Source organism: Siphateles boraxobius, unplaced genomic scaffold, assembly GCF_051911475.1.
Source record: "Siphateles boraxobius isolate OS27281-9 unplaced genomic scaffold, OSU_SipBor_1 269, whole genome shotgun sequence".
Lineage (NCBI taxonomy): Eukaryota > Metazoa > Chordata > Actinopteri > Cypriniformes > Leuciscidae > Siphateles > Siphateles boraxobius.
In genome coordinates, this window is record NW_027508886.1 from 695,775 (window position 1) to 713,650 (window position 17,876).

The 17,876-nt window shown below is 48.7% G+C and overlaps 7 non-coding genes across 7 annotated transcripts; all 7 read right to left on the reverse strand.

The window, feature by feature from the left end:
* Positions 1-1,193: 1,193 nt before the first annotated feature.
* trnaq-cug (transfer RNA glutamine (anticodon CUG)) lies at positions 1,194-1,265 on the reverse strand. Its single transcript has one exon. It is a non-coding gene; the product is annotated as a tRNA-Gln (tRNA).
* A 4,093-nt stretch (positions 1,266-5,358) lies between these two features.
* Positions 5,359-5,430, reverse strand: trnaq-cug (transfer RNA glutamine (anticodon CUG)). Its single transcript has one exon. It is a non-coding gene; the product is annotated as a tRNA-Gln (tRNA).
* Positions 5,431-5,671: 241 nt separating this feature from the next.
* Positions 5,672-5,743, reverse strand: trnaq-uug (transfer RNA glutamine (anticodon UUG)). The gene has a single exon. It is a non-coding gene; the product is annotated as a tRNA-Gln (tRNA).
* Positions 5,744-5,833: 90 nt separating this feature from the next.
* On the reverse strand, positions 5,834-5,906 carry trnaf-gaa (transfer RNA phenylalanine (anticodon GAA)). Its single transcript has one exon. It is a non-coding gene; the product is annotated as a tRNA-Phe (tRNA).
* Positions 5,907-6,162: 256 nt separating this feature from the next.
* trnap-agg (transfer RNA proline (anticodon AGG)) lies at positions 6,163-6,234 on the reverse strand. The gene has a single exon. It is a non-coding gene; the product is annotated as a tRNA-Pro (tRNA).
* A 2,797-nt stretch (positions 6,235-9,031) lies between these two features.
* On the reverse strand, positions 9,032-9,103 carry trnaq-cug (transfer RNA glutamine (anticodon CUG)). Its single transcript has one exon. It is a non-coding gene; the product is annotated as a tRNA-Gln (tRNA).
* A 476-nt stretch (positions 9,104-9,579) lies between these two features.
* On the reverse strand, positions 9,580-9,651 carry trnap-agg (transfer RNA proline (anticodon AGG)). The gene has a single exon. It is a non-coding gene; the product is annotated as a tRNA-Pro (tRNA).
* Positions 9,652-17,876: the final 8,225 nt, after the last annotated feature.

Sequence of the window (17,876 nt, forward strand, 5' to 3'; positions counted from 1 at the left end):
GTCAAAGCAATAACTAAATCAGCATATTATCACCTGAAAAATATTGCAAGAATTAGATGCTTTGTTTCCAGTCAAGACTTAGAAAAACTTGTGCATGCTTTCATCACCAGTAGGGTGGATTATTGTAATGGACTTCTCACTGGCCTTCCCAAAAAGACCATAAGACAGTTGCAGCTCATACAGAACGCTGCTGCTAGGATTCTGAGCAGAACCAGAAAATATGAACACATCACACCAGTCCTCAGGTCTTTACACTGGCTGCCAGTTACATTTAGGATTGATTTTAAAGTATTATTACTGGTATATAAATCATTCAATGGCCTAGGACCTCAATACATTGCAGATATGCTCAGTGAATATAAACCCAACAGATCACTCAGATCATTAGGATCACATCGGCTAGAAATACCAAGGGTTCACTCTAAGCATGGCGAGTCTGCTTTTAGCTACTATGCCAGCCGCAGCTGGAACCAGCTTCCAGAAGAGATCAGATGTGCTCCTACAGTAGTCACATTCAAATCCAGACTCAAAACACATCTGTTTAACTGTGCATTTACTGAATGAGCACTGTGCCACTGTTCGTCCGACTGTTTGCACTGTATTTTATTTTATGTTTTAATTATTCTGATTTCATTTGATTATTTCTGTATTTTATCTTTTATTCCAAACTGTTTTAATTATTCTGATTTCTTTTGATTATTTTAATTTCTTCTATGTAAAGCACTTTGAATTACCATTGTGTATGAAATGTGCTATATAAATAAACTTGCCTTGCCTAATAATAGCGGTCGCCGATTGGTCAAAAGTAAGCCACAGGAGCAGAGCCAGGAGAGAAACGCGATTGGTCAAAAGTAAGCCACAGGAGAGAAAGGCGATTGGTCAAAAGTAAGCCACAATAGAGAAACACGATTGGTCAAAAGTAAGCCACAGGAGAGAACGCGATTGGTCAAAAGTAAGCCACAGCAGAGAAACACGATTGGCTCACGTGGGCTTACTTTGGGCTTACTTTGGCTCAATCGGTAGGAAGCAGTAGGCGCAAGGGAGAGGTACTGGGATCGATGCCTGCATTCTCCAGTGCTGTCCATCCTTTTTACGCCCCCCTTCAAGGGGCACTACCTAGATGAGCTCTTGCGGCTCAGTGCTGCCGAAAAAGTTTTTTCAAACGAGGTACTGCACACATTCCTGGCAAAAGCAGGTCCCACCGAGATTTGAACTCGGATCGCTGCATTCAGAGCCCAGAGTGCTAACCATTACACCATGGAACCTTGGCGTGTGGCAACTTTTCCCATGAGTACCAGGATTTAAGTCATCGAGTCCAGAAGCACGATAGCAAGGATTTAAGTCATTGAGTCCAGAAGCACGATAGCAAGGAGCAAATGAAGCCTTTGCTTTTTAAGCCCATGTTTCCCCAATTCCGACTCGGTTTGAGAGTGCCAATTTCACCGCCACGTCAGCAGTTGCGCATCACCTCTGTTATTTCCCTCCCTTCCGCAAAGAACCTAAAAAGGTTCCACCGAGATTTGAACTCGGATCGCTGGATTCAAAGCGCAATTTTTTGATTAAATCTACAATTAAAAGGTAGCCAGTGCAAAGTTGCCAGCAGAGAGGAAATGCGTCCTGTTTTTTGTGGTCATTGGAAATCATGCTGCAGCACCTGCACACGTGTTAGGGATCGCGCCTCGTCTTTGTCTTTGAGAGCGATGGACACCTCCTCTCTATCATCGAGGGGAGTTAGCTCAAATGGTAGAGCGCTCGCTTAGCATGTGAGAGGTAGCGGGATCGATGCCTGCATTCTCCAGTGCTGTCCATCCTTTTTATGCCCCCCTTCAAGAGGCACTACCTAGATGAGCTCTTGCGGCTCAGTGCTGCCGAAAAAGTTTTTTCGAACGAGGTACTGCACACATTCCTGGCAAAAGCAGGTCCCACCGAGATTTGAACTCGGATCGCTGGATTCAGAGCCAAGAGTGCAAACCATTACACCATGGAACCTTGGCGTGTGTCAACTTTTCCCATGAGCAGCAGAGATTTAAGTCATTGAGTCCAAAAGCACGATAGCAAGGAGCAAATGAAGCCTTTGCTTTTTAAGCCCATGTTTCCCCAATTCCAACTCTGTTTGAGATTGCCAATTTCACTGCAACGTCAGCAGTTGCGCATCACCTCTGCTTTTTCCCATCCTTACGCAAAGAACCTAAAAAGGTTCTACCGAGATTGGAACTTGGATCGCTGGATTCAAAGCCCAAAGTGCTAACCATTACACTATGGAACCAACACTTCCTGATAGCTGGCTGTCTGAGAGGCAGATAGCGATGAGGCTAGGTGGAATCAGGTAGACTAAACGAGGCGGACGTGGTTCCTCTGCCGAAACCCGGGATATAAATATCCTGGTTGCCCTAATCAGGCTGAAGAGATTAAAAGCAAAGCCTAATAATGGGCTCGTCCGGGATTTGAACCCGGGACCTCTCGCACCCTAAGCGAGAATCATACCCCTATACCAATGAGCCGAAACATACATCCTCCCTGCTGCTGCCGAGCCATTTCAGCTTGCATGGCTTAAAGCGCAATTTTTTGATTAAATCTACAATTAAAAGGTAGCCAGTGCAAAGTTTCCAACACAGAGGAAATGCGGCCTCTTTTTTTGTGGTCATTGGAAATCACGCTGCAGCACCTGCACACGAATAATGAGAAGCTTACTTACAGGAGCCTGGTCTGCAACACTGGACCCAGTTGATGTTGCAGGAGCAGAGGCAGCACTTGGCTGGACAGAAGGCTGTGGAGGAAACTGCAGAGGAGGCAGAGCAGGGCGCAGAGGAGGAGACTGCAGAGGAGGCTGGGCAGGGCGCAGAGGAGGAGACTGCAGAGGAGGCTGGGCAGGGCGCAGAGGAGGAGACTGCAGAGGAGGCTGGGCAGGGCGCAGAGGAGGAGACTGCAGAGGAGGCTGGGCAGGGCGCTGCAGTCCTGTGGGTGGCTGTAGTGAGGATGGTCCTGGTGCAAAAGGACAGGGGTTGAAAGCCTTGCTGGAAAGATGGGAGATGCTCTTTCCAGTGGACAGGAAGCTCTGCAGGCGACTGGGACACCTGGCCAGGGGTCCACAATGCTGGAGGAGCAGGATAAGGGGCAGGAGCAGGGGCAGTAGCACGAGCCGGGGCAGGAGCAGGGCCTCTCGAGCCTGCAGTGGCTGGAGAAAAAATAAAAAACTTACCCACTTACAGGGTATGGCTGGAGACAAAATCTTTTGTGCCAGCTGTGAAGCAAATAATTGCTTCCCCCGCGCCAACAGGGCCTTCACATTGGTCGCCAGCAGTGGGCTGTTCTTAGTGGCAGTAGGTGGAGGAGGAACAGACACAGTGGCAGTGGGCACAGCAGCAGTGAGGACAGATGCAGTGGGCACAGTGGCGGTGGGCACGTGGGCTGGAGCCTGCCTCTTCAGCACGTATGCTTTGAAAAGGGCCATATTGGTGTTAGGCCCGGCCTTTGCCTTCTTCAGGTAGGTGATGAGAGCCTGGGCCTCCTTGCTTGGGTCCTCATACACCTCCATTATTGACCTACCCTTAAAATCCCCAAACTCCACCATCAGACACCAAGAGTCTCCTGTCCTCTGGGCCTCCTGCAGCATGGCCTGTTTTTTTCTAATACACCTCTACAGCCTCGCCTACCTCCCTGATCTGCGAGGTGTATCTGAGGAACAGGTGTTTGTTGTCCGACAGCGGGTTGTCCCTCTCCTCCTCCCCCAAAATGCTGCTGACCAGATAGCAGGCATACCACAGTGAGTTCTTCAGCAGCCACAGGAACCTCTGACCCTGGTGTTTCCCAAACTGGATCTTGCAGTGAGCCAGAACCAGGAACTGGTCTCCAGGATTCCCTCCATTCTGCCTCACAAAGGCAGTGGCCTCAGCCAGGACCTCCTCTTTACACCTGGCCCTCCCTGCCAACACGATCTTCCTCCTATTGGCCTCCTCAGTTGGCCCCATAAGGAGTCGACCCTCAGAGGTTCTTCGTAAAACCGGGTATGCATACATAATCTGAAAGGACACAGGCATAAACAGAACGTTACATAGCTGTCATATTCCAACTGAAAGTATTTTACTACAGCATTTTTTTTATGTAATTAATTATTATAATATTATAATAATTAATGATTATTATTATTATGAGCATAAGCATTATTGTTTTTTATACAACTGTGAATCACTTTGAATTGCCTTGTGTACAAATTGTAAATAGTGTGATGAACTAATTAATAAGAAAATAAATAACACTTCTTGGTACAATCTTGCTGGTATCATGCCATGCTTAAATTGTTTTGTTTTGTTTAGCTTTTGTGGCAGAGATTACTAAGAAACACCAAATATAACATAAAGGCGTTTATGACAATTCATAATACTATGATCATCAAACAGATCTAAAACTTAAAATGGTATATCAAATCGTTTTGGTATATCTTTTATAACATAGTTGAGAATCATTTGTTGAAACAAAAAAACACTTGTTTTTGCCTATTCATGTCTTTTTAAATATGTATAACATAGTATTTAAAAAGATGACATAAATATGTATACTGGTGTATAACATAGTATAGTATAACATATATGAATTAAACTTTTTTTTTAAAAGGTTTTAGTAAAAATCTTCTTGTGCTCAAAATAATGTAATGAATGACACAAAAAATACTAAATTAACAACAACAAAAAAATGGTTTAAGGAGGATATAGCTTAATTAGCGGTCGGCTAATTATCTTGACAGTAGTGACATGTTTTTTACTGTATATCATGGTAAAGTTGCAGGTTCACATGTACAGAAGAAAACGTGTGCTATTACACGCTAGCTGGCTTTATTGCCATGTTTAATTGTCTAAAAACAAACACTGTTTATGAATAAATAATGATCGATTATAGAGTCGTGAAGAATAGACTTACCTGTTGCAAAGATTGCAAAGATGACGATAATAACAGTGGTCGCCGATTGGTCAAAAGTAAGCCACAGGAACAGAGCCAGGAGAGAAACGCGATTGGTCAAAAGTAAGCCACAGGAGAGAAAGGCGATTGGTCAAAAGTAAGCCACAGGAGAGAAACACGATTGGTCAAAAGTAAGCCACAGGAGAGAACGCGATTGGTCAAAAGTAAGCCACAGCAGAGAAACACAATTGGCTCACGTGGGCTTACTTTGGGCTTACTTTGGCTCAATCGGTAGGAAACAGTAGGCGCAAGCGAGAGGTAGTGGGATCGATGCCTGCATTCTCCAGTGCTGTCCATCCTTTTTACGCCCCACTTCAAGGGGCACTACCTAGATGAGCTCTTGCGGCTCAGTGCTGCCGAAAAAGTTTTTTCGAACGAGGTACTGCACACATTCCTGGCAAAAGCAGGTCCCACCGAGATTTGAACTCGGATTGCTGGATTCAGAGCCCAGAGTGCTAACCATTACACCATGGAACCTTGGCGTGTGTCAACTTTTCCCATGAGCAGCAGAGATTTAAGTCATTGAGTCCAGAAGCACGATAGCAAGGATTTAAGTCATTGAGTCCAGAAGCACGATAGCAAGGAGCAAATGAAGCCTTTGCTTTTTAAGCCCATGTTTCCCCAATTCCGACTCAGTTTGAGAGTGCCAATTTCACCGCCACGTCAGCAGTTGCGCATCACTTCTGTTTCTTCCCTCCCTTCCGCAAAGAACCTAAAAAGGTTCCACCGAGATTTGAACTCGGATTTCTGGATTCAAAGCCCAGAGTGCTAATCATTACACCATGGAACCAACACACTCTGCTAGCTGGCTGTCTGAGAGGGAGATAGCGATGAGGCTAGGTGGAATCAGGTAGACTAAAAGAGGCGGACGTGGTTCCTCTGCCGAAACCCGGTATTGAACCAGGGACCTTTAGATCTTCAGTCTAACGCTCTCCCAACTGAGCTATTTCGGCCAGATACTTGTATGGTTTAGCCAGCAGGGATGTCTGGGAGACCGCCCGTCATTTTCGAGAAGAGCAGAGCGAAGGTCCCAGAGAGAAAATGAGTGGCCCGTACGGGGATGAAAACCCGCCACCTTGGCGTTATTAGCACCACGCTCTAAGCAACTGAGCTAACCGGCCTCTCTCTGGCACATTTTATCCCCAATTTCTCACAAATATCCTGGTTGCCCTAATCAGGCTGAAGAGATTAAAAGCAAAGCCTAATAATGGGCTCGTCTGGGATTTGAACCCGGGACCTCTCGCACCCTAAGCGAGAATCATACCCCTAGACCAACGAGCCGAAACATACATCCTCCCTGCTGCTGCCGGGCCGCAAACATTTCAGCTTCCATGGCTTAAAGCGCAATTTTTTGATTAAATCTACTATTAAAAGGTAGCCAGTGCAAAGTTTCCAGCACAGAGGAAAAGCGGCCTCTTTTTTTGTGGTCATTGGAAATCACGCTGCAGGACCTGCACACGAATAATGAGAAGCTTACTTACAGGAGCCTGGTCTGCAACACTGGACCCAGTTGATGTTGCAGGAGCAGAGGCAGCACTTGGCTGGACAGAAGGCTGTGGAGGAAACTGCAGAGGAGGCTGAGCAGGGCGCAGAGGAGGAGACTGCAGAGGAGGCTGGGCAGGGCGCAGAGGAGGAGACTGCAGAGGAGGCTGGGCAGGGCGCAGAGGAGGAGACTGCAGAGGAGGCTGGGCAGGGCGCAGAGGAGGAGACTGCAGAGGAGGCTGGGCAGGGCGCTGCAGTCCTGTGGGTGGCTGTAGTGAGGATGGTCCTGGTGCAAAAGGACAGGGGTTGAAAGCCTTGCTGGAAAGATGGGAGATGCTCTTTCCAGTGGACAGGAAGCTCTGCAGGCGACTGGGACACCTGGCCAGGGGTCCACAATGCTGGAGGAGCAGGATACGGGGCAGGAGCAGGGGCAGTAGCACGAGCCGGGGCAGGAGCAGGGCCTCTCGAGCCTGCAGTGGCTGGAGAAAAAATAAAAAACTTACCCACTTACAGGGTATGGCTGGAGACAAAATCTTTTGTGCCAGCTGTGAAGCAAATAATTGCTTCCCCCGCGCCAACAGGGCCTTCACATTGGTCGCCAGCAGTGGGCTGTTCTTAGTGGCAGTAGGTGGAGGAGGAACAGACACAGTGGCAGTGGGCACAGCAGCAGTGAGGACAGATGCAGTGGGCACAGTGGCGGTGGGCACGTGGGCTGGAGCCTGCCTCTTCAGCACGTATGCTTTGAAAAGGGCCATATTGGTGTTAGGCCCGGCCTTTGCCTTCTTCAGGTAGGTGATGAGAGCCTGGGCCTCCTTGCTTGGGTCCTCATACACCTCCATTATTGACCTACCCTTAAAATCCCCAAACTCCACCATCAGACACCAAGAGTCTCCTGTCCTCTGGGCCTCCTGCAGCATGGCCTGTTTTTTTCTAATACACCTCTACAGCCTCGCCTACCTCCCTGATCTGCGAGGTGTATCTGAGGAACAGGTGTTTGTTGTCCGACAGCGGGTTGTCCCTCTCCTCCTCCCCCAAAATGCTGCTGACCAGATAGCAGGCATACCACAGTGAGTTCTTCAGCAGCCACAGGAACCTCTGACCCTGGTGTTTCCCAAACTGGATCTTGCAGTGAGCCAGAACCAGGAACTGGTCTCCAGGATTCCCTCCATTCTGCCTCACAAAGGCAGTGGCCTCAGCCAGGACCTCCTCTTTACACCTGGCCCTCCCTGCCAACACGATCTTCCTCCTATTGGCCTCCTCAGTTGGCCCCATAAGGAGTCGACCCTCAGAGGTTCTTCGTAAAACCGGGTATGCATACATAATCTGAAAGGACACAGGCATAAACAGAAAATTACATAGCTGTCATATTCCAACTGAAAGTATTTTACTACAGCATTTCTTTTTTATGTAATTAATTATTATAATATTATAATAATTAATGATTATTATTATTATGAGCATAAGCATTATTGTTTTTTATACAACTGTGAATCACTTTGAATTGCCTTGTGTACAAATTGTAAATAGTGTGATGAACTAATTAATAAGAAAATAAATAACACTTCTTGGTACAATCTTGCTGGTATCATGCCATGCTTAAATTGTTTTGTTTTGTTTAGCTTTTGTGGCAGAGATTACTAAGAAACACCAAATATAACATAAAGGCGTTTATGACAATTCATAATACTATGATCATCAAACAGATCTAAAACTTAAAATGGTATATCAAATCGTTTTGGTATATCTTTTATAACATAGTTGAGAATCATTTGTTGAAACAAAAAAACACTTGTTTTTGCCTATTCATGTCTTTTTAAATATGTATAACATAGTATTTAAAAAGATGACATAAATATGTATACTGGTGTATAACATAGTATAGTATAACATATATGAATTAAACTTTTTTTTTAAAAGGTTTTAGTAAAAATCTTCTTGTGCTCAAAATAATGTAATGAATGACACAAAAAATACTAAATTAACAACAACAAAAAAATGGTTTAAGGAGGATATAGCTTAATTAGCGGTCGGCTAATTATCTTGACAGTAGTGACATGTTTTTTACTGTATATCATGGTAAAGTTGCAGGTTCACATGTACAGAAGAAAACGTGTGCTATTACACGCTAGCTGGCTTTATTGCCATGTTTAATTGTCTAAAAACAAACACTGTTTATGAATAAATAATGATCGATTATAGAGTCGTGAAGAATAGACTTACCTGTTGCAAAGATTGCAAAGATGACGATAATAACAGTGGTCGCCGATTGGTCAAAAGTAAGCCACAGGAGCAGAGCCAGGAGAGAAACACGATTGGTCAAAAGTAAGCCACAGGAGAGAACGCGATTGGTCAAAAGTAAGCCACAGCAGAGAAACACAATTGGCTCACGTGGGCTTACTTTGGGCTTACTTTGGCTCAATCGGTAGGAAGCAGTAGGCGCAAGCGAGAGGTAGTGGGATCGATGCCTGCATTCTCCAGTGCTGTCCATCCTTTTTACGCCCCACTTCAAGGGGCACTACCTAGATGAGCTCTTGCGGCTCAGTGCTGCCGAAAAAGTTTTTTCGAACGAGGTACTGCACACATTCCTGGTAAAAGCAGGTCCCACCGAGATTTGAACTCGGATTGCTGGATTCAGAGCCCAGAGTGCTAACCATTACACCATGGAACCTTGGCGTGTGTCAACTTTTCCCATGAGCAGCAGAGATTTAAGTCATTGAGTCCAGAAGCACGATAGCAAGGATTTAAGTCATTGAGTCCAGAAGCACGATAGCAAGGAGCAAATGAAGCCTTTGCTTTTTAAGCCCATGTTTCCCCAATTCCGACTCTGTTTGAGAGTGCCAATTTCACTTTCACGTCAGCAGTTGCGCATCACCTCTGTTTTTTCCCACCCTTCTGCAAATAACCTGAAATGGTTCTACCGAGATTGGAACTTGGATCGCTGGATTCAAAGCCCAAAGTGCTAACCATTACACCATGGAACCAACACTTCCTGATAGCTGGCTGTCTGAGAGGCAGATAGCGATGAGGCTAGGTGGAATCAGGTAGACTAAAAGAGGCGGACGTGGTTCCTCTGCCGAAACCCGGGATATAAATATCCTGGTTGCCCTAATCAGGCTGAAGAGATTAAAAGCAAAGCCTAATAATGGGCTCGTCTGGGATTTGAACCCGGGACCTCTCGCACCCTAAGCGAGAATCATACCCCTAGACCAACGAGCCGAAACATACATCCTCCCTGCTGCTGCCGGGCCGCAAACATTTCAGCTTCCATGGCTTAAAGCGCAATTTTTTGATTAAATCTACTATTAAAAGGTAGCCAGTGCAAAGTTTCCAGCACAGAGGAAAAGCGGCCTCTTTTTTTGTGGTCATTGGAAATCACGCTGCAGGACCTGCACACGAATAATGAGAAGCTTACTTACAGGAGCCTGGTCTGCAACACTGGACCCAGTTGATGTTGCAGGAGGAGAGGCAGCACTTGGCTGGACAGAAGGCTGTGGAGGAGACTGCAGAGGAGGCTGAGCAGGGCGCAGAGGAGGAGACTGCAGAGGGGCTGGGCAGGGCGCAGAGGAGGAGACTGCAGAGGAGGCTGGGCAGGCCGCAGAGGAGGAGACTGCAGAGGAGGCTGGGCAGGGCGCTGCAGTCCTGTGGGTGGCTGTAGTGAGGATGGTCCTGGTGCAGAGGGACAGGGGTTGAAGGCCTTGCTGGAAAGATTGGAGTTGCTCTTTCCAGTGGACAGGAAGCTCTGCAGGCGACTGGGACACCTGGCCAGGGGTCCACAATGCTGGAGGAGCAGGATAAGGGGCAGGAGCAAGGGCAGTAGCACGAGCCGGGGCAGGAGCAGGGCCTCTGGAGCCTGCAGTGGCTGGAGAAAAAAGAAAAAACTTACCGACTTACAGGGTTTGGCTGGAGACAAAATCTTTTGTGCCAGCTGTGAAGCAAATAAATGCTTCCCCCGCGCCAACAGGGCCTACACATTGGTCGCCAGCAGTGGCCTGTTCTTAGTGGCAGTAGGTGGAGGAGGAACAGATACAGTGGCAGTGGGCACAGCATCAGTGAGGACAGATGCAGTGGGCACAGTGGTGGTGGGCACGTGGGCTGGAGTAATGTATATAATAATGTAATGAATGACACAAAAAAATACTAAATTAACAACAACAAAAAAATGGTTTAAGGAGGATATAGCTTAATTAGCGGTCGGCTAATTATCTTGACAGTAGTGGCATGTTTTTTACTGTATATCATGGTAAAGTTGCAGGTTCACATGTACAGAATAAAACGTGTGCTATTACACGCTAGCTAGCTTTATTGGCATGTTTAATTGTCCAAAAACAAACACTGTTTATGAATGAATAATGATCGATTATACAGTCGTGAAGAATAGACTTACCTGTTGGAAAGATTGCAAAGATGACGATAATAATAGCGGTCGCCAATTGGTCAAAAGTAAGCCACAGGAGCAGAGCCAGGAGAGAAACGCGATTGGTCAAAAGTAAGCCACAGGAGAGAAAGGCGATTGGTCAAAAGTAAGCCACAGGAGAGAAAAACGATTGGTCAAAAGTAAGCCACAGGAGAGAACGCGATTGGTCAAAAGTAAGCCACAGCAGAGAAACACGATTGGCTCACGTGGGCTTACTTTGGGCTTACTTTGGCTCAATCGGTAGGAAGCAGTAGGCGCAAGCGAGAGGTAGTGGGATCGATGCCTGCATTCTCCAGTGCTGTCCATCCTTTTTACGCCCCCCTTCAAGGGGCACTACCTAGATGAGCTCTTGCGGCTCAGTGCTGCCGAAAATGTTTTTTCGAACGAGGTACTGCACACATTCCTGGCAAAAGCAGGTCCCACCGAGATTTGAACTCGGATCGCTGGATTCAGAGCCAAGAGTGCAAACCATTACACCATGGAACCTTGGCGTGTGTCAACTTTTCCCATGAGCAGGAGAGATTTAAGTCATTGAGTCCAAAAGCACGATAGCAAGGAGCAAATGAAGCCTTTGCTTTTTAAGCCCATGTTTCCCCAATTCCGACTCTGTTTGAGATTGCCAATTTCACTGCCACGTCAGCAGTTGCGCATCACCTCTGCTTTTTCCCACCCTTCCGCAAAGAACCTAAAAAGGTTCTACCGAGATTGGAACTTGGATCGCTGGATTCAAAGCCCAAAGTGCTAACCATTACACCATGGAACCAACACTTCCTGATAGCTGGCTGTCTGAGAGGCAGATAGCGATGAGGCTAGGTGGAATCAGGTAGACTAAAAGAGGCGGACGTGGACGTCATTGGAAATCACGCTGCAGCACCTGCACACGAATAATGAGAAGCTTAGATACAGGAGCCTGGTCTGCAACACTGGACCCAGTTGATGTTGCAGGAGCAGAGGCAGCACTTGGCTGGACAGAAGGCTGTGGAGGAGACTGCAGAGGAGGCTGAACAGGGCGCAGAGGAGGAGACTGCAGAGGAGGCTGGGCAGGGCGCAGAGGAGGAGACTGCAGAGGAGGCTGGGCAGGGCGCAGAGGAGGAGACTGCAGAGGAGGCTGGGCAGGGCGCAGAGGAGGAGACTGCAGAGGAGGCTGGGCAGGGCGCTGCAGTCCTGTGGGTGGCTGTAGTGAGGATGGTCCTGGTGCAGAGGGACAGGGGTTGAAGGCCTTGCTGGAAAGATGGAAGTTGCTCTTTCCAGTGGACAGGAAGCTCTGCAGGCGACTGGGACACCTGGCCAGGGGTCCACAATGCTGGAGGAGCAGGATAAGGGGCAGGAGCAGGGGCAGTAGCACGAGCCGGGGCAGGAGCAGGGCCTCTCGAGCCTGCAGTGGCTGGAGCGTAATAAAACACAACAAAATTATCTTATTGTTTTAGACTTTCACTGCATGACTTTCTCAGCTCTGCTGGACAGCTACTGCGATTACAAGGTTTACTGCAAAGCATGTATGATTAGTAGAGAGATGACAAGATGATGAAAAGATGGAAGGAAGCAGTGAAAATCATCCTGTTTTTCATCCAAGCACCATTAGAAGAAATACAAGAAGAAAAAAAGATGGGATCAGCCAAGTGTGAAGCGAAGCAGACCAAACACTACAACAGCCACTTATTCCAAGGGGAGTAAGGGAACCCAGGCTGTTCGTGGTATTTTGCCCATTCATTTAAGTTGCCATTGTCAGCACCGACACTTCGAGGTCCGCGTGCTCGAAATGGACGACACGAGCTGCTTATTCAGCGGTGCCGTGTCACTTTTCCAAAATCGCATATAAAGTGGCCGAGATTAGCATATATTACCATAGGCTCTCTGTGGACGCCTCTGGGGGTGCCATTGCACCGCGTGGGAGTCCACCAAGTGCTTTTGGGGTCCGCCAACTACCTACTCTTCACCATAGTCCTCCTCAGTACCACAAAGTGCCTATTTTGACCCCTAACCACCTATTTTCTTCTTCATTGCCACGAAGTGCCTATGGGGTCCCCTAACCACCTAAACTTCACCATAGTCTTCCTCAGTGCCACGAAGTGCCTATTTTGACCCCTAACCACCTATTTTCTTCTTCATTGCCACGAAGTGCCTATGGGGTCCCCTAACCACCTAAACTTCACCGTAGTCTTCCTCAGTACCACGAAGTGCCTATTTTGACCCCTAACCACCTATTTTCTTCTCCATTGCCACGAAGTGCCTATGAGGTCCCCTATCCACCTAAACTTCACCGTAGTCTTCCTCAGTACCACAAAGTGCCTATTTTGACCCCTAACCACCTGTTTTTTGTCTCAAGTCACTGTGTCTCTAACTCTGAGCCGAAAAGTCACAGGGCCTCGAAATTCGGCGTGAGGGTAGCCCAGCGGGCCCCGGGGCGAGATCCTTAGTTTCAAGGTTCTACGTGGTTCCCAAGTGTGCGTTTCGGCGGTTCGGCCTGATCCACACATGGTTCAGCTTTCTCCATCCCCCAGGGTCTTTCTGGGCCCCAGTGACAGCAGGCAGATCAAGTTTGGGGCCGCCAGGGCCCCCGGGGGCCGAACGGAAGAGCGTCCCACGTACAACTTATCCCATTGATTTTCATAGGTGTTCTGTGGACATTGGGCCACAAGTGGTTTTTTTGTGTGACTAGACGCTCCCCTCTCTGTGTGCCTTCCGGGGCCGAGTGACGCAGCTTTCCAAGAAGTTTCGGGCCCCTAGCACCTCCAGGGGCCGAACGAGGTTCAGTGACACGTGCAACTTATTCAATGCGATTTCACAGGTACTTGGTGGACGGTGGTCCGATCGGCCCGAAATTGACACGTACGTCCCGTCACGGGCCCCTGGGACGGGTTCTAGAGTTCCGCGTCCCTCTGACCTTTTTTCGCGCTAATTGGCCACCAATAGCCCCATGGAACAAGTTGCACGTGAGACGTCAAAAAAACAGGGGCCAAAAGGGGTCGAAAGGCACGGCGGTGGTCCGGGGGCCCCGGGTTCTAGATCACGGGTTTGGTGGTTCTAAATCGGTTCCGAGTATGTGTTTCAGCAAAACGGTTCGAAGGAAACGCCCGATCGGCCCGAAACTGACGTATGCGTCCCGTCACGGGCCCCTGGGACGGGTTCTAGAGTTCCGCGTCCAGAGCTGCTCGTTTGGCCATGTGGACCATGTGCTCGGTGAAGGGTGGACAGAAAGGTCCGATCGGCCCGAAACCGACGTATGCATCCCGTCACGGGGCCCTGGGACGGGTTCTAGAGTTCCGAGTCCCTCTGACCTTTTTTCGCACTAATTGGCCACCAACAGCCCCATGGAATAAGTTGCACGTGGGACGTCAAATAAACAGGGGCCAAAAGGGGTCGAAAGGTCGCAGCGGCCCCAAATTCGGCACGACGGTTGTCCGGGGGCCCCCGGTTCTAGATCACGGGTTTGGTGGTTCTAGATCGGTTCTAAGTATGTGTTTCAGCCAAAACGGTTTGAAGGAAACGCCCGATCGGCCCGAAACCGACACACGCGTCTCGTCTCGTCACGGGCCCCGGGGATGGGTTCTAGAGTTCCGCGTCCCTCTGACCTTTTTTGGCGCAAATTGGCCACCAACAGCCCAGTGGAATAAGTTGCACGTGGGACGTCAAAAAAACAGGGGCCAAAAGGGGTCGGAAGGTCGCTGCGACCCCAAACTCGACACGGCGGTGGTCCGGGGGCCCACGGTTCTAGATCCCGGGTCGCAGGGTTCTAGATCGGTTCCGAGTGTGTTTTCGGTTTGACCCTTCAAGAGGGAATGTCAGTCTATGAGCTCACTATGAGTGCAAGTGACCTTTGAAGAGAAACTTGAACAAGGGTTGAAAAAAAATTAGCCCTGAGTTCTAGAGACCCGTCCTCCTGATATGTCGTTCGGGGGCCCGAGGGGGCCCGGCACGCAGTGTTTGGGGCCCGTGGGACCTCCGGGGGCCGAACAGGGGCCACTGACACGTGCGACTTATCCCATTCATTTTCACAGGTGTTTGGTGGCCGTGTGACAGAAAGGTCCGATCGGCCCGAAACTGACGTATGCGTCCCGTCACGGGCCCCTGGGACGGGTTCTAGAGTTCCGCGTCCCTCTGACCATTTTTCACGCTAATTGGCCACCAACAGCCCCATGGAATAAGTTGCACGTGGGACGTCAAAAAAACAGGGGCCAAAAGGGGTCGAAAGGTCGCAGCGGCCCCAAATTCGGCACGGCGGGGGCCCCCTAGATCGCGGATTTGGTGGTTCTAGATCGGTTCTAAGTATGTGTTTCAGCCAAACGGTTCGAAGGAAACGCCCGATCGGCCCGAAACCGACATATGCGTCCCTTCACGGGCCCCGGGGACGGGTTCTAGAGTTCCGTGCCCAAAACTGCCCGTTTGGCCGAAAAAAGCCCCCCTTGACCTGGAAGAGCCTGTGAAGTTTGAACTGAATAAGTTGCACGTGGGAGGGCGGAAATACAGGGGTCGAAAGGTCGCACCGCCTCCAAATTCGCCGCCCTGGTAGTCGGGGGGCCCCCGGTTCTAGATCCCGGATCGCAGGGTTCTAGATCGGTTCCGAGCGTATCATTTTTTAGTGCAAAAATCTCCTCACTTTGGTTCTACTGAGCATATGTCTTTATGTGTGTGCAAGAGGGCTGCCATTAATTGGACCATGTGCTCGGTGAAGGGTGGACAGAAAGGTCCGATCGGCCCGAAACTGACGTATGCGTCCCGTCACGGGGCCCTGGGACGGGTTCTAGAGTTCCGCGACCCTCTGACCTTTTTTCACGCTAATTGGCCACCAACAGCCCCATGGAATAAGTTGCACGTGGGACGTCAAAAAAACAGGGGCCAAAAGGGGTCGAAAGGTCGCAGCGGCCCCAAATTCGGCACGGCGGGGGTCCGGGGGCCCCCGGTTCTAGATCACGGATTTGGTGGTTCTAGGTCGGTTCTAAGTATGTGTTTCAGCCAAACGGTTTGAAGGAAACGCCCGATCGCCCCGAAACCGACACACGCGTCTCGTCACGGGCCCCGGGGACGGGTTCTAGAGTTCCGCGTCCCTCTGACTTTTTTTGGCGCTTATTGGCCACCAACAGCCCCATGGAATAAGTTGCACGTGGGACGTCAAATAAACAGTCGCCCTAAGGGGTCAAAAGGTCGTAGGACCTCGAGATTCGTCACGGACGACCGCCACGGGCCCCCGAATCGGGCCCCAGAGTATCGTGGCTCTAGATGCTCCCTGAGCCTAGTAGGCCCTCTAATCCTAACTGCTGAATTAACCCTAGCAGACACATGCTCCCATAGAGATCAATGGGAGACAGAGAGGTGCATAAAAAATAGCTAAAAATAAACTTGGCATGTCTCGACCTAGCCCGCTCGGTCTGTCGCAGAGGGCCACGCGACGCAACTTTATGCCGAGTTTGGGGCCCCTCGGACCCCCGGGGGCTGCGCGGGAGCCACTGACACGTGCAACTTATCCCATTCATTTTCATAGGCGTTTGGTGGACATCCGCACGTAACGGTCCCAATAGCTCCGAATGGCTCCAATTTGAAATCTGTGGCCCCTCAGGGTCCCCTCAGACGGTCCGCAAAGACTGGGGTCCGTAGTACCCCGTTAAGTGCGTTAGAGTCAAAAACAGCATCCCACCTGTAACCTATTTGACTGGTGCCCTAAATGCTGTCCGTGGACAGTCCATTTTTAGGCTAATTATGCATAATTAATAGCTTTAATGTACATCAGTGTGTTGTATTGTGGCCCCTGTGTGGTGTACAGTAGGTTTCACCTAATAAAACCACTGTAATTATGAAATATGACCTATTAATGCATTGACCACGGGCAGCCTATTTGGACCCCGTCAAATAAGTTGCAGGTGGGACTTCACCACATGTGATGAAATCGCCTAATCTTTACGGGGATTCACCCGCTGAAAATGTCTAAGTAAAAAACAGCATCCCACCTGTAGCTTATTCGACAGGGTCCAAATAGGCTGTTCATGGACAGTCCATTCGTGATCACATATGCGGTCAGCGGGACGAATAGGCTCTCAGTGGTCAGTGGGCAGGGCCACGGGCTGTCACTTAGATTGGCCGTGGACAAACAGGCCATTCAAATAAGTTGCAGGTGGGATGCTGTTTTATATTTTGATGTCATGACTGATAAAAATGAATAAAATTGATTAAATATCAATTTTACGTTCATCTCTGGGCCCCCCTGAGCGATTTGCAGCCTTCAGAACCCCGAAATTCCACTGTCCACGAACAGCCTAAATTTTTGAATGGGATAGATTGTACGTGGGACGTCCAGATCTCAGCCTCTGGACACAATTTGGAGCTGAAACCTGCGCTCCTGCACTCATCTGGACGTGCCCAGACAGTGCTGTGAATTTCAGGGAGTTTGGAGAAACTTGAAAATCCGACCCAAAAAATCTCAAAGATTTTGAGATTTTTTGGGTCGGATTTTCAAGTTTCTCCAATCTCTTTGAAATTCACACCATGGGCAGGGCATGTCCAGATGAGAACAGGAGTGCAGGTTTCATCTCCAAATTGTGTCCAGAGGCTGAGATCTGGACGTCCCACCTGCAACTTATCCCATTCAAAAATTTAGGCTGTTCGTGGACAGTGGAATTTCGGGGTTCTGAAGGCTGCAAATCGCTCAGTGGGGCCCATAGATTATCGTAAAATTGATATTTAATTATTTTTATGCATTTTTTAATCAATCATGACATTAAAATATAGAAAAGATCCCACCTGTAACTTATTCAACAGGGTCCAAATAGGCTGTTCGTGGATAGTCCATTTTTAGGCTAATTATGCATATTTAATAGTTTTAATGTACATCAGTGTGTTGTGTTGTGTCCCCAGTGTGGTTTACAGTAGGTTTGACCACATAAAACCACTGTAATTATGAATTATGACCTATTAATGCATTGACCACGGACAGCCTATTTGGACCCCGTCAAATAAGTTACAGGTGGGCCCTTACTTTGCCCACCTGTAACTTATTTGACAGGGTCCAAATAGGCTGTCTGTGGACAGTCCATTT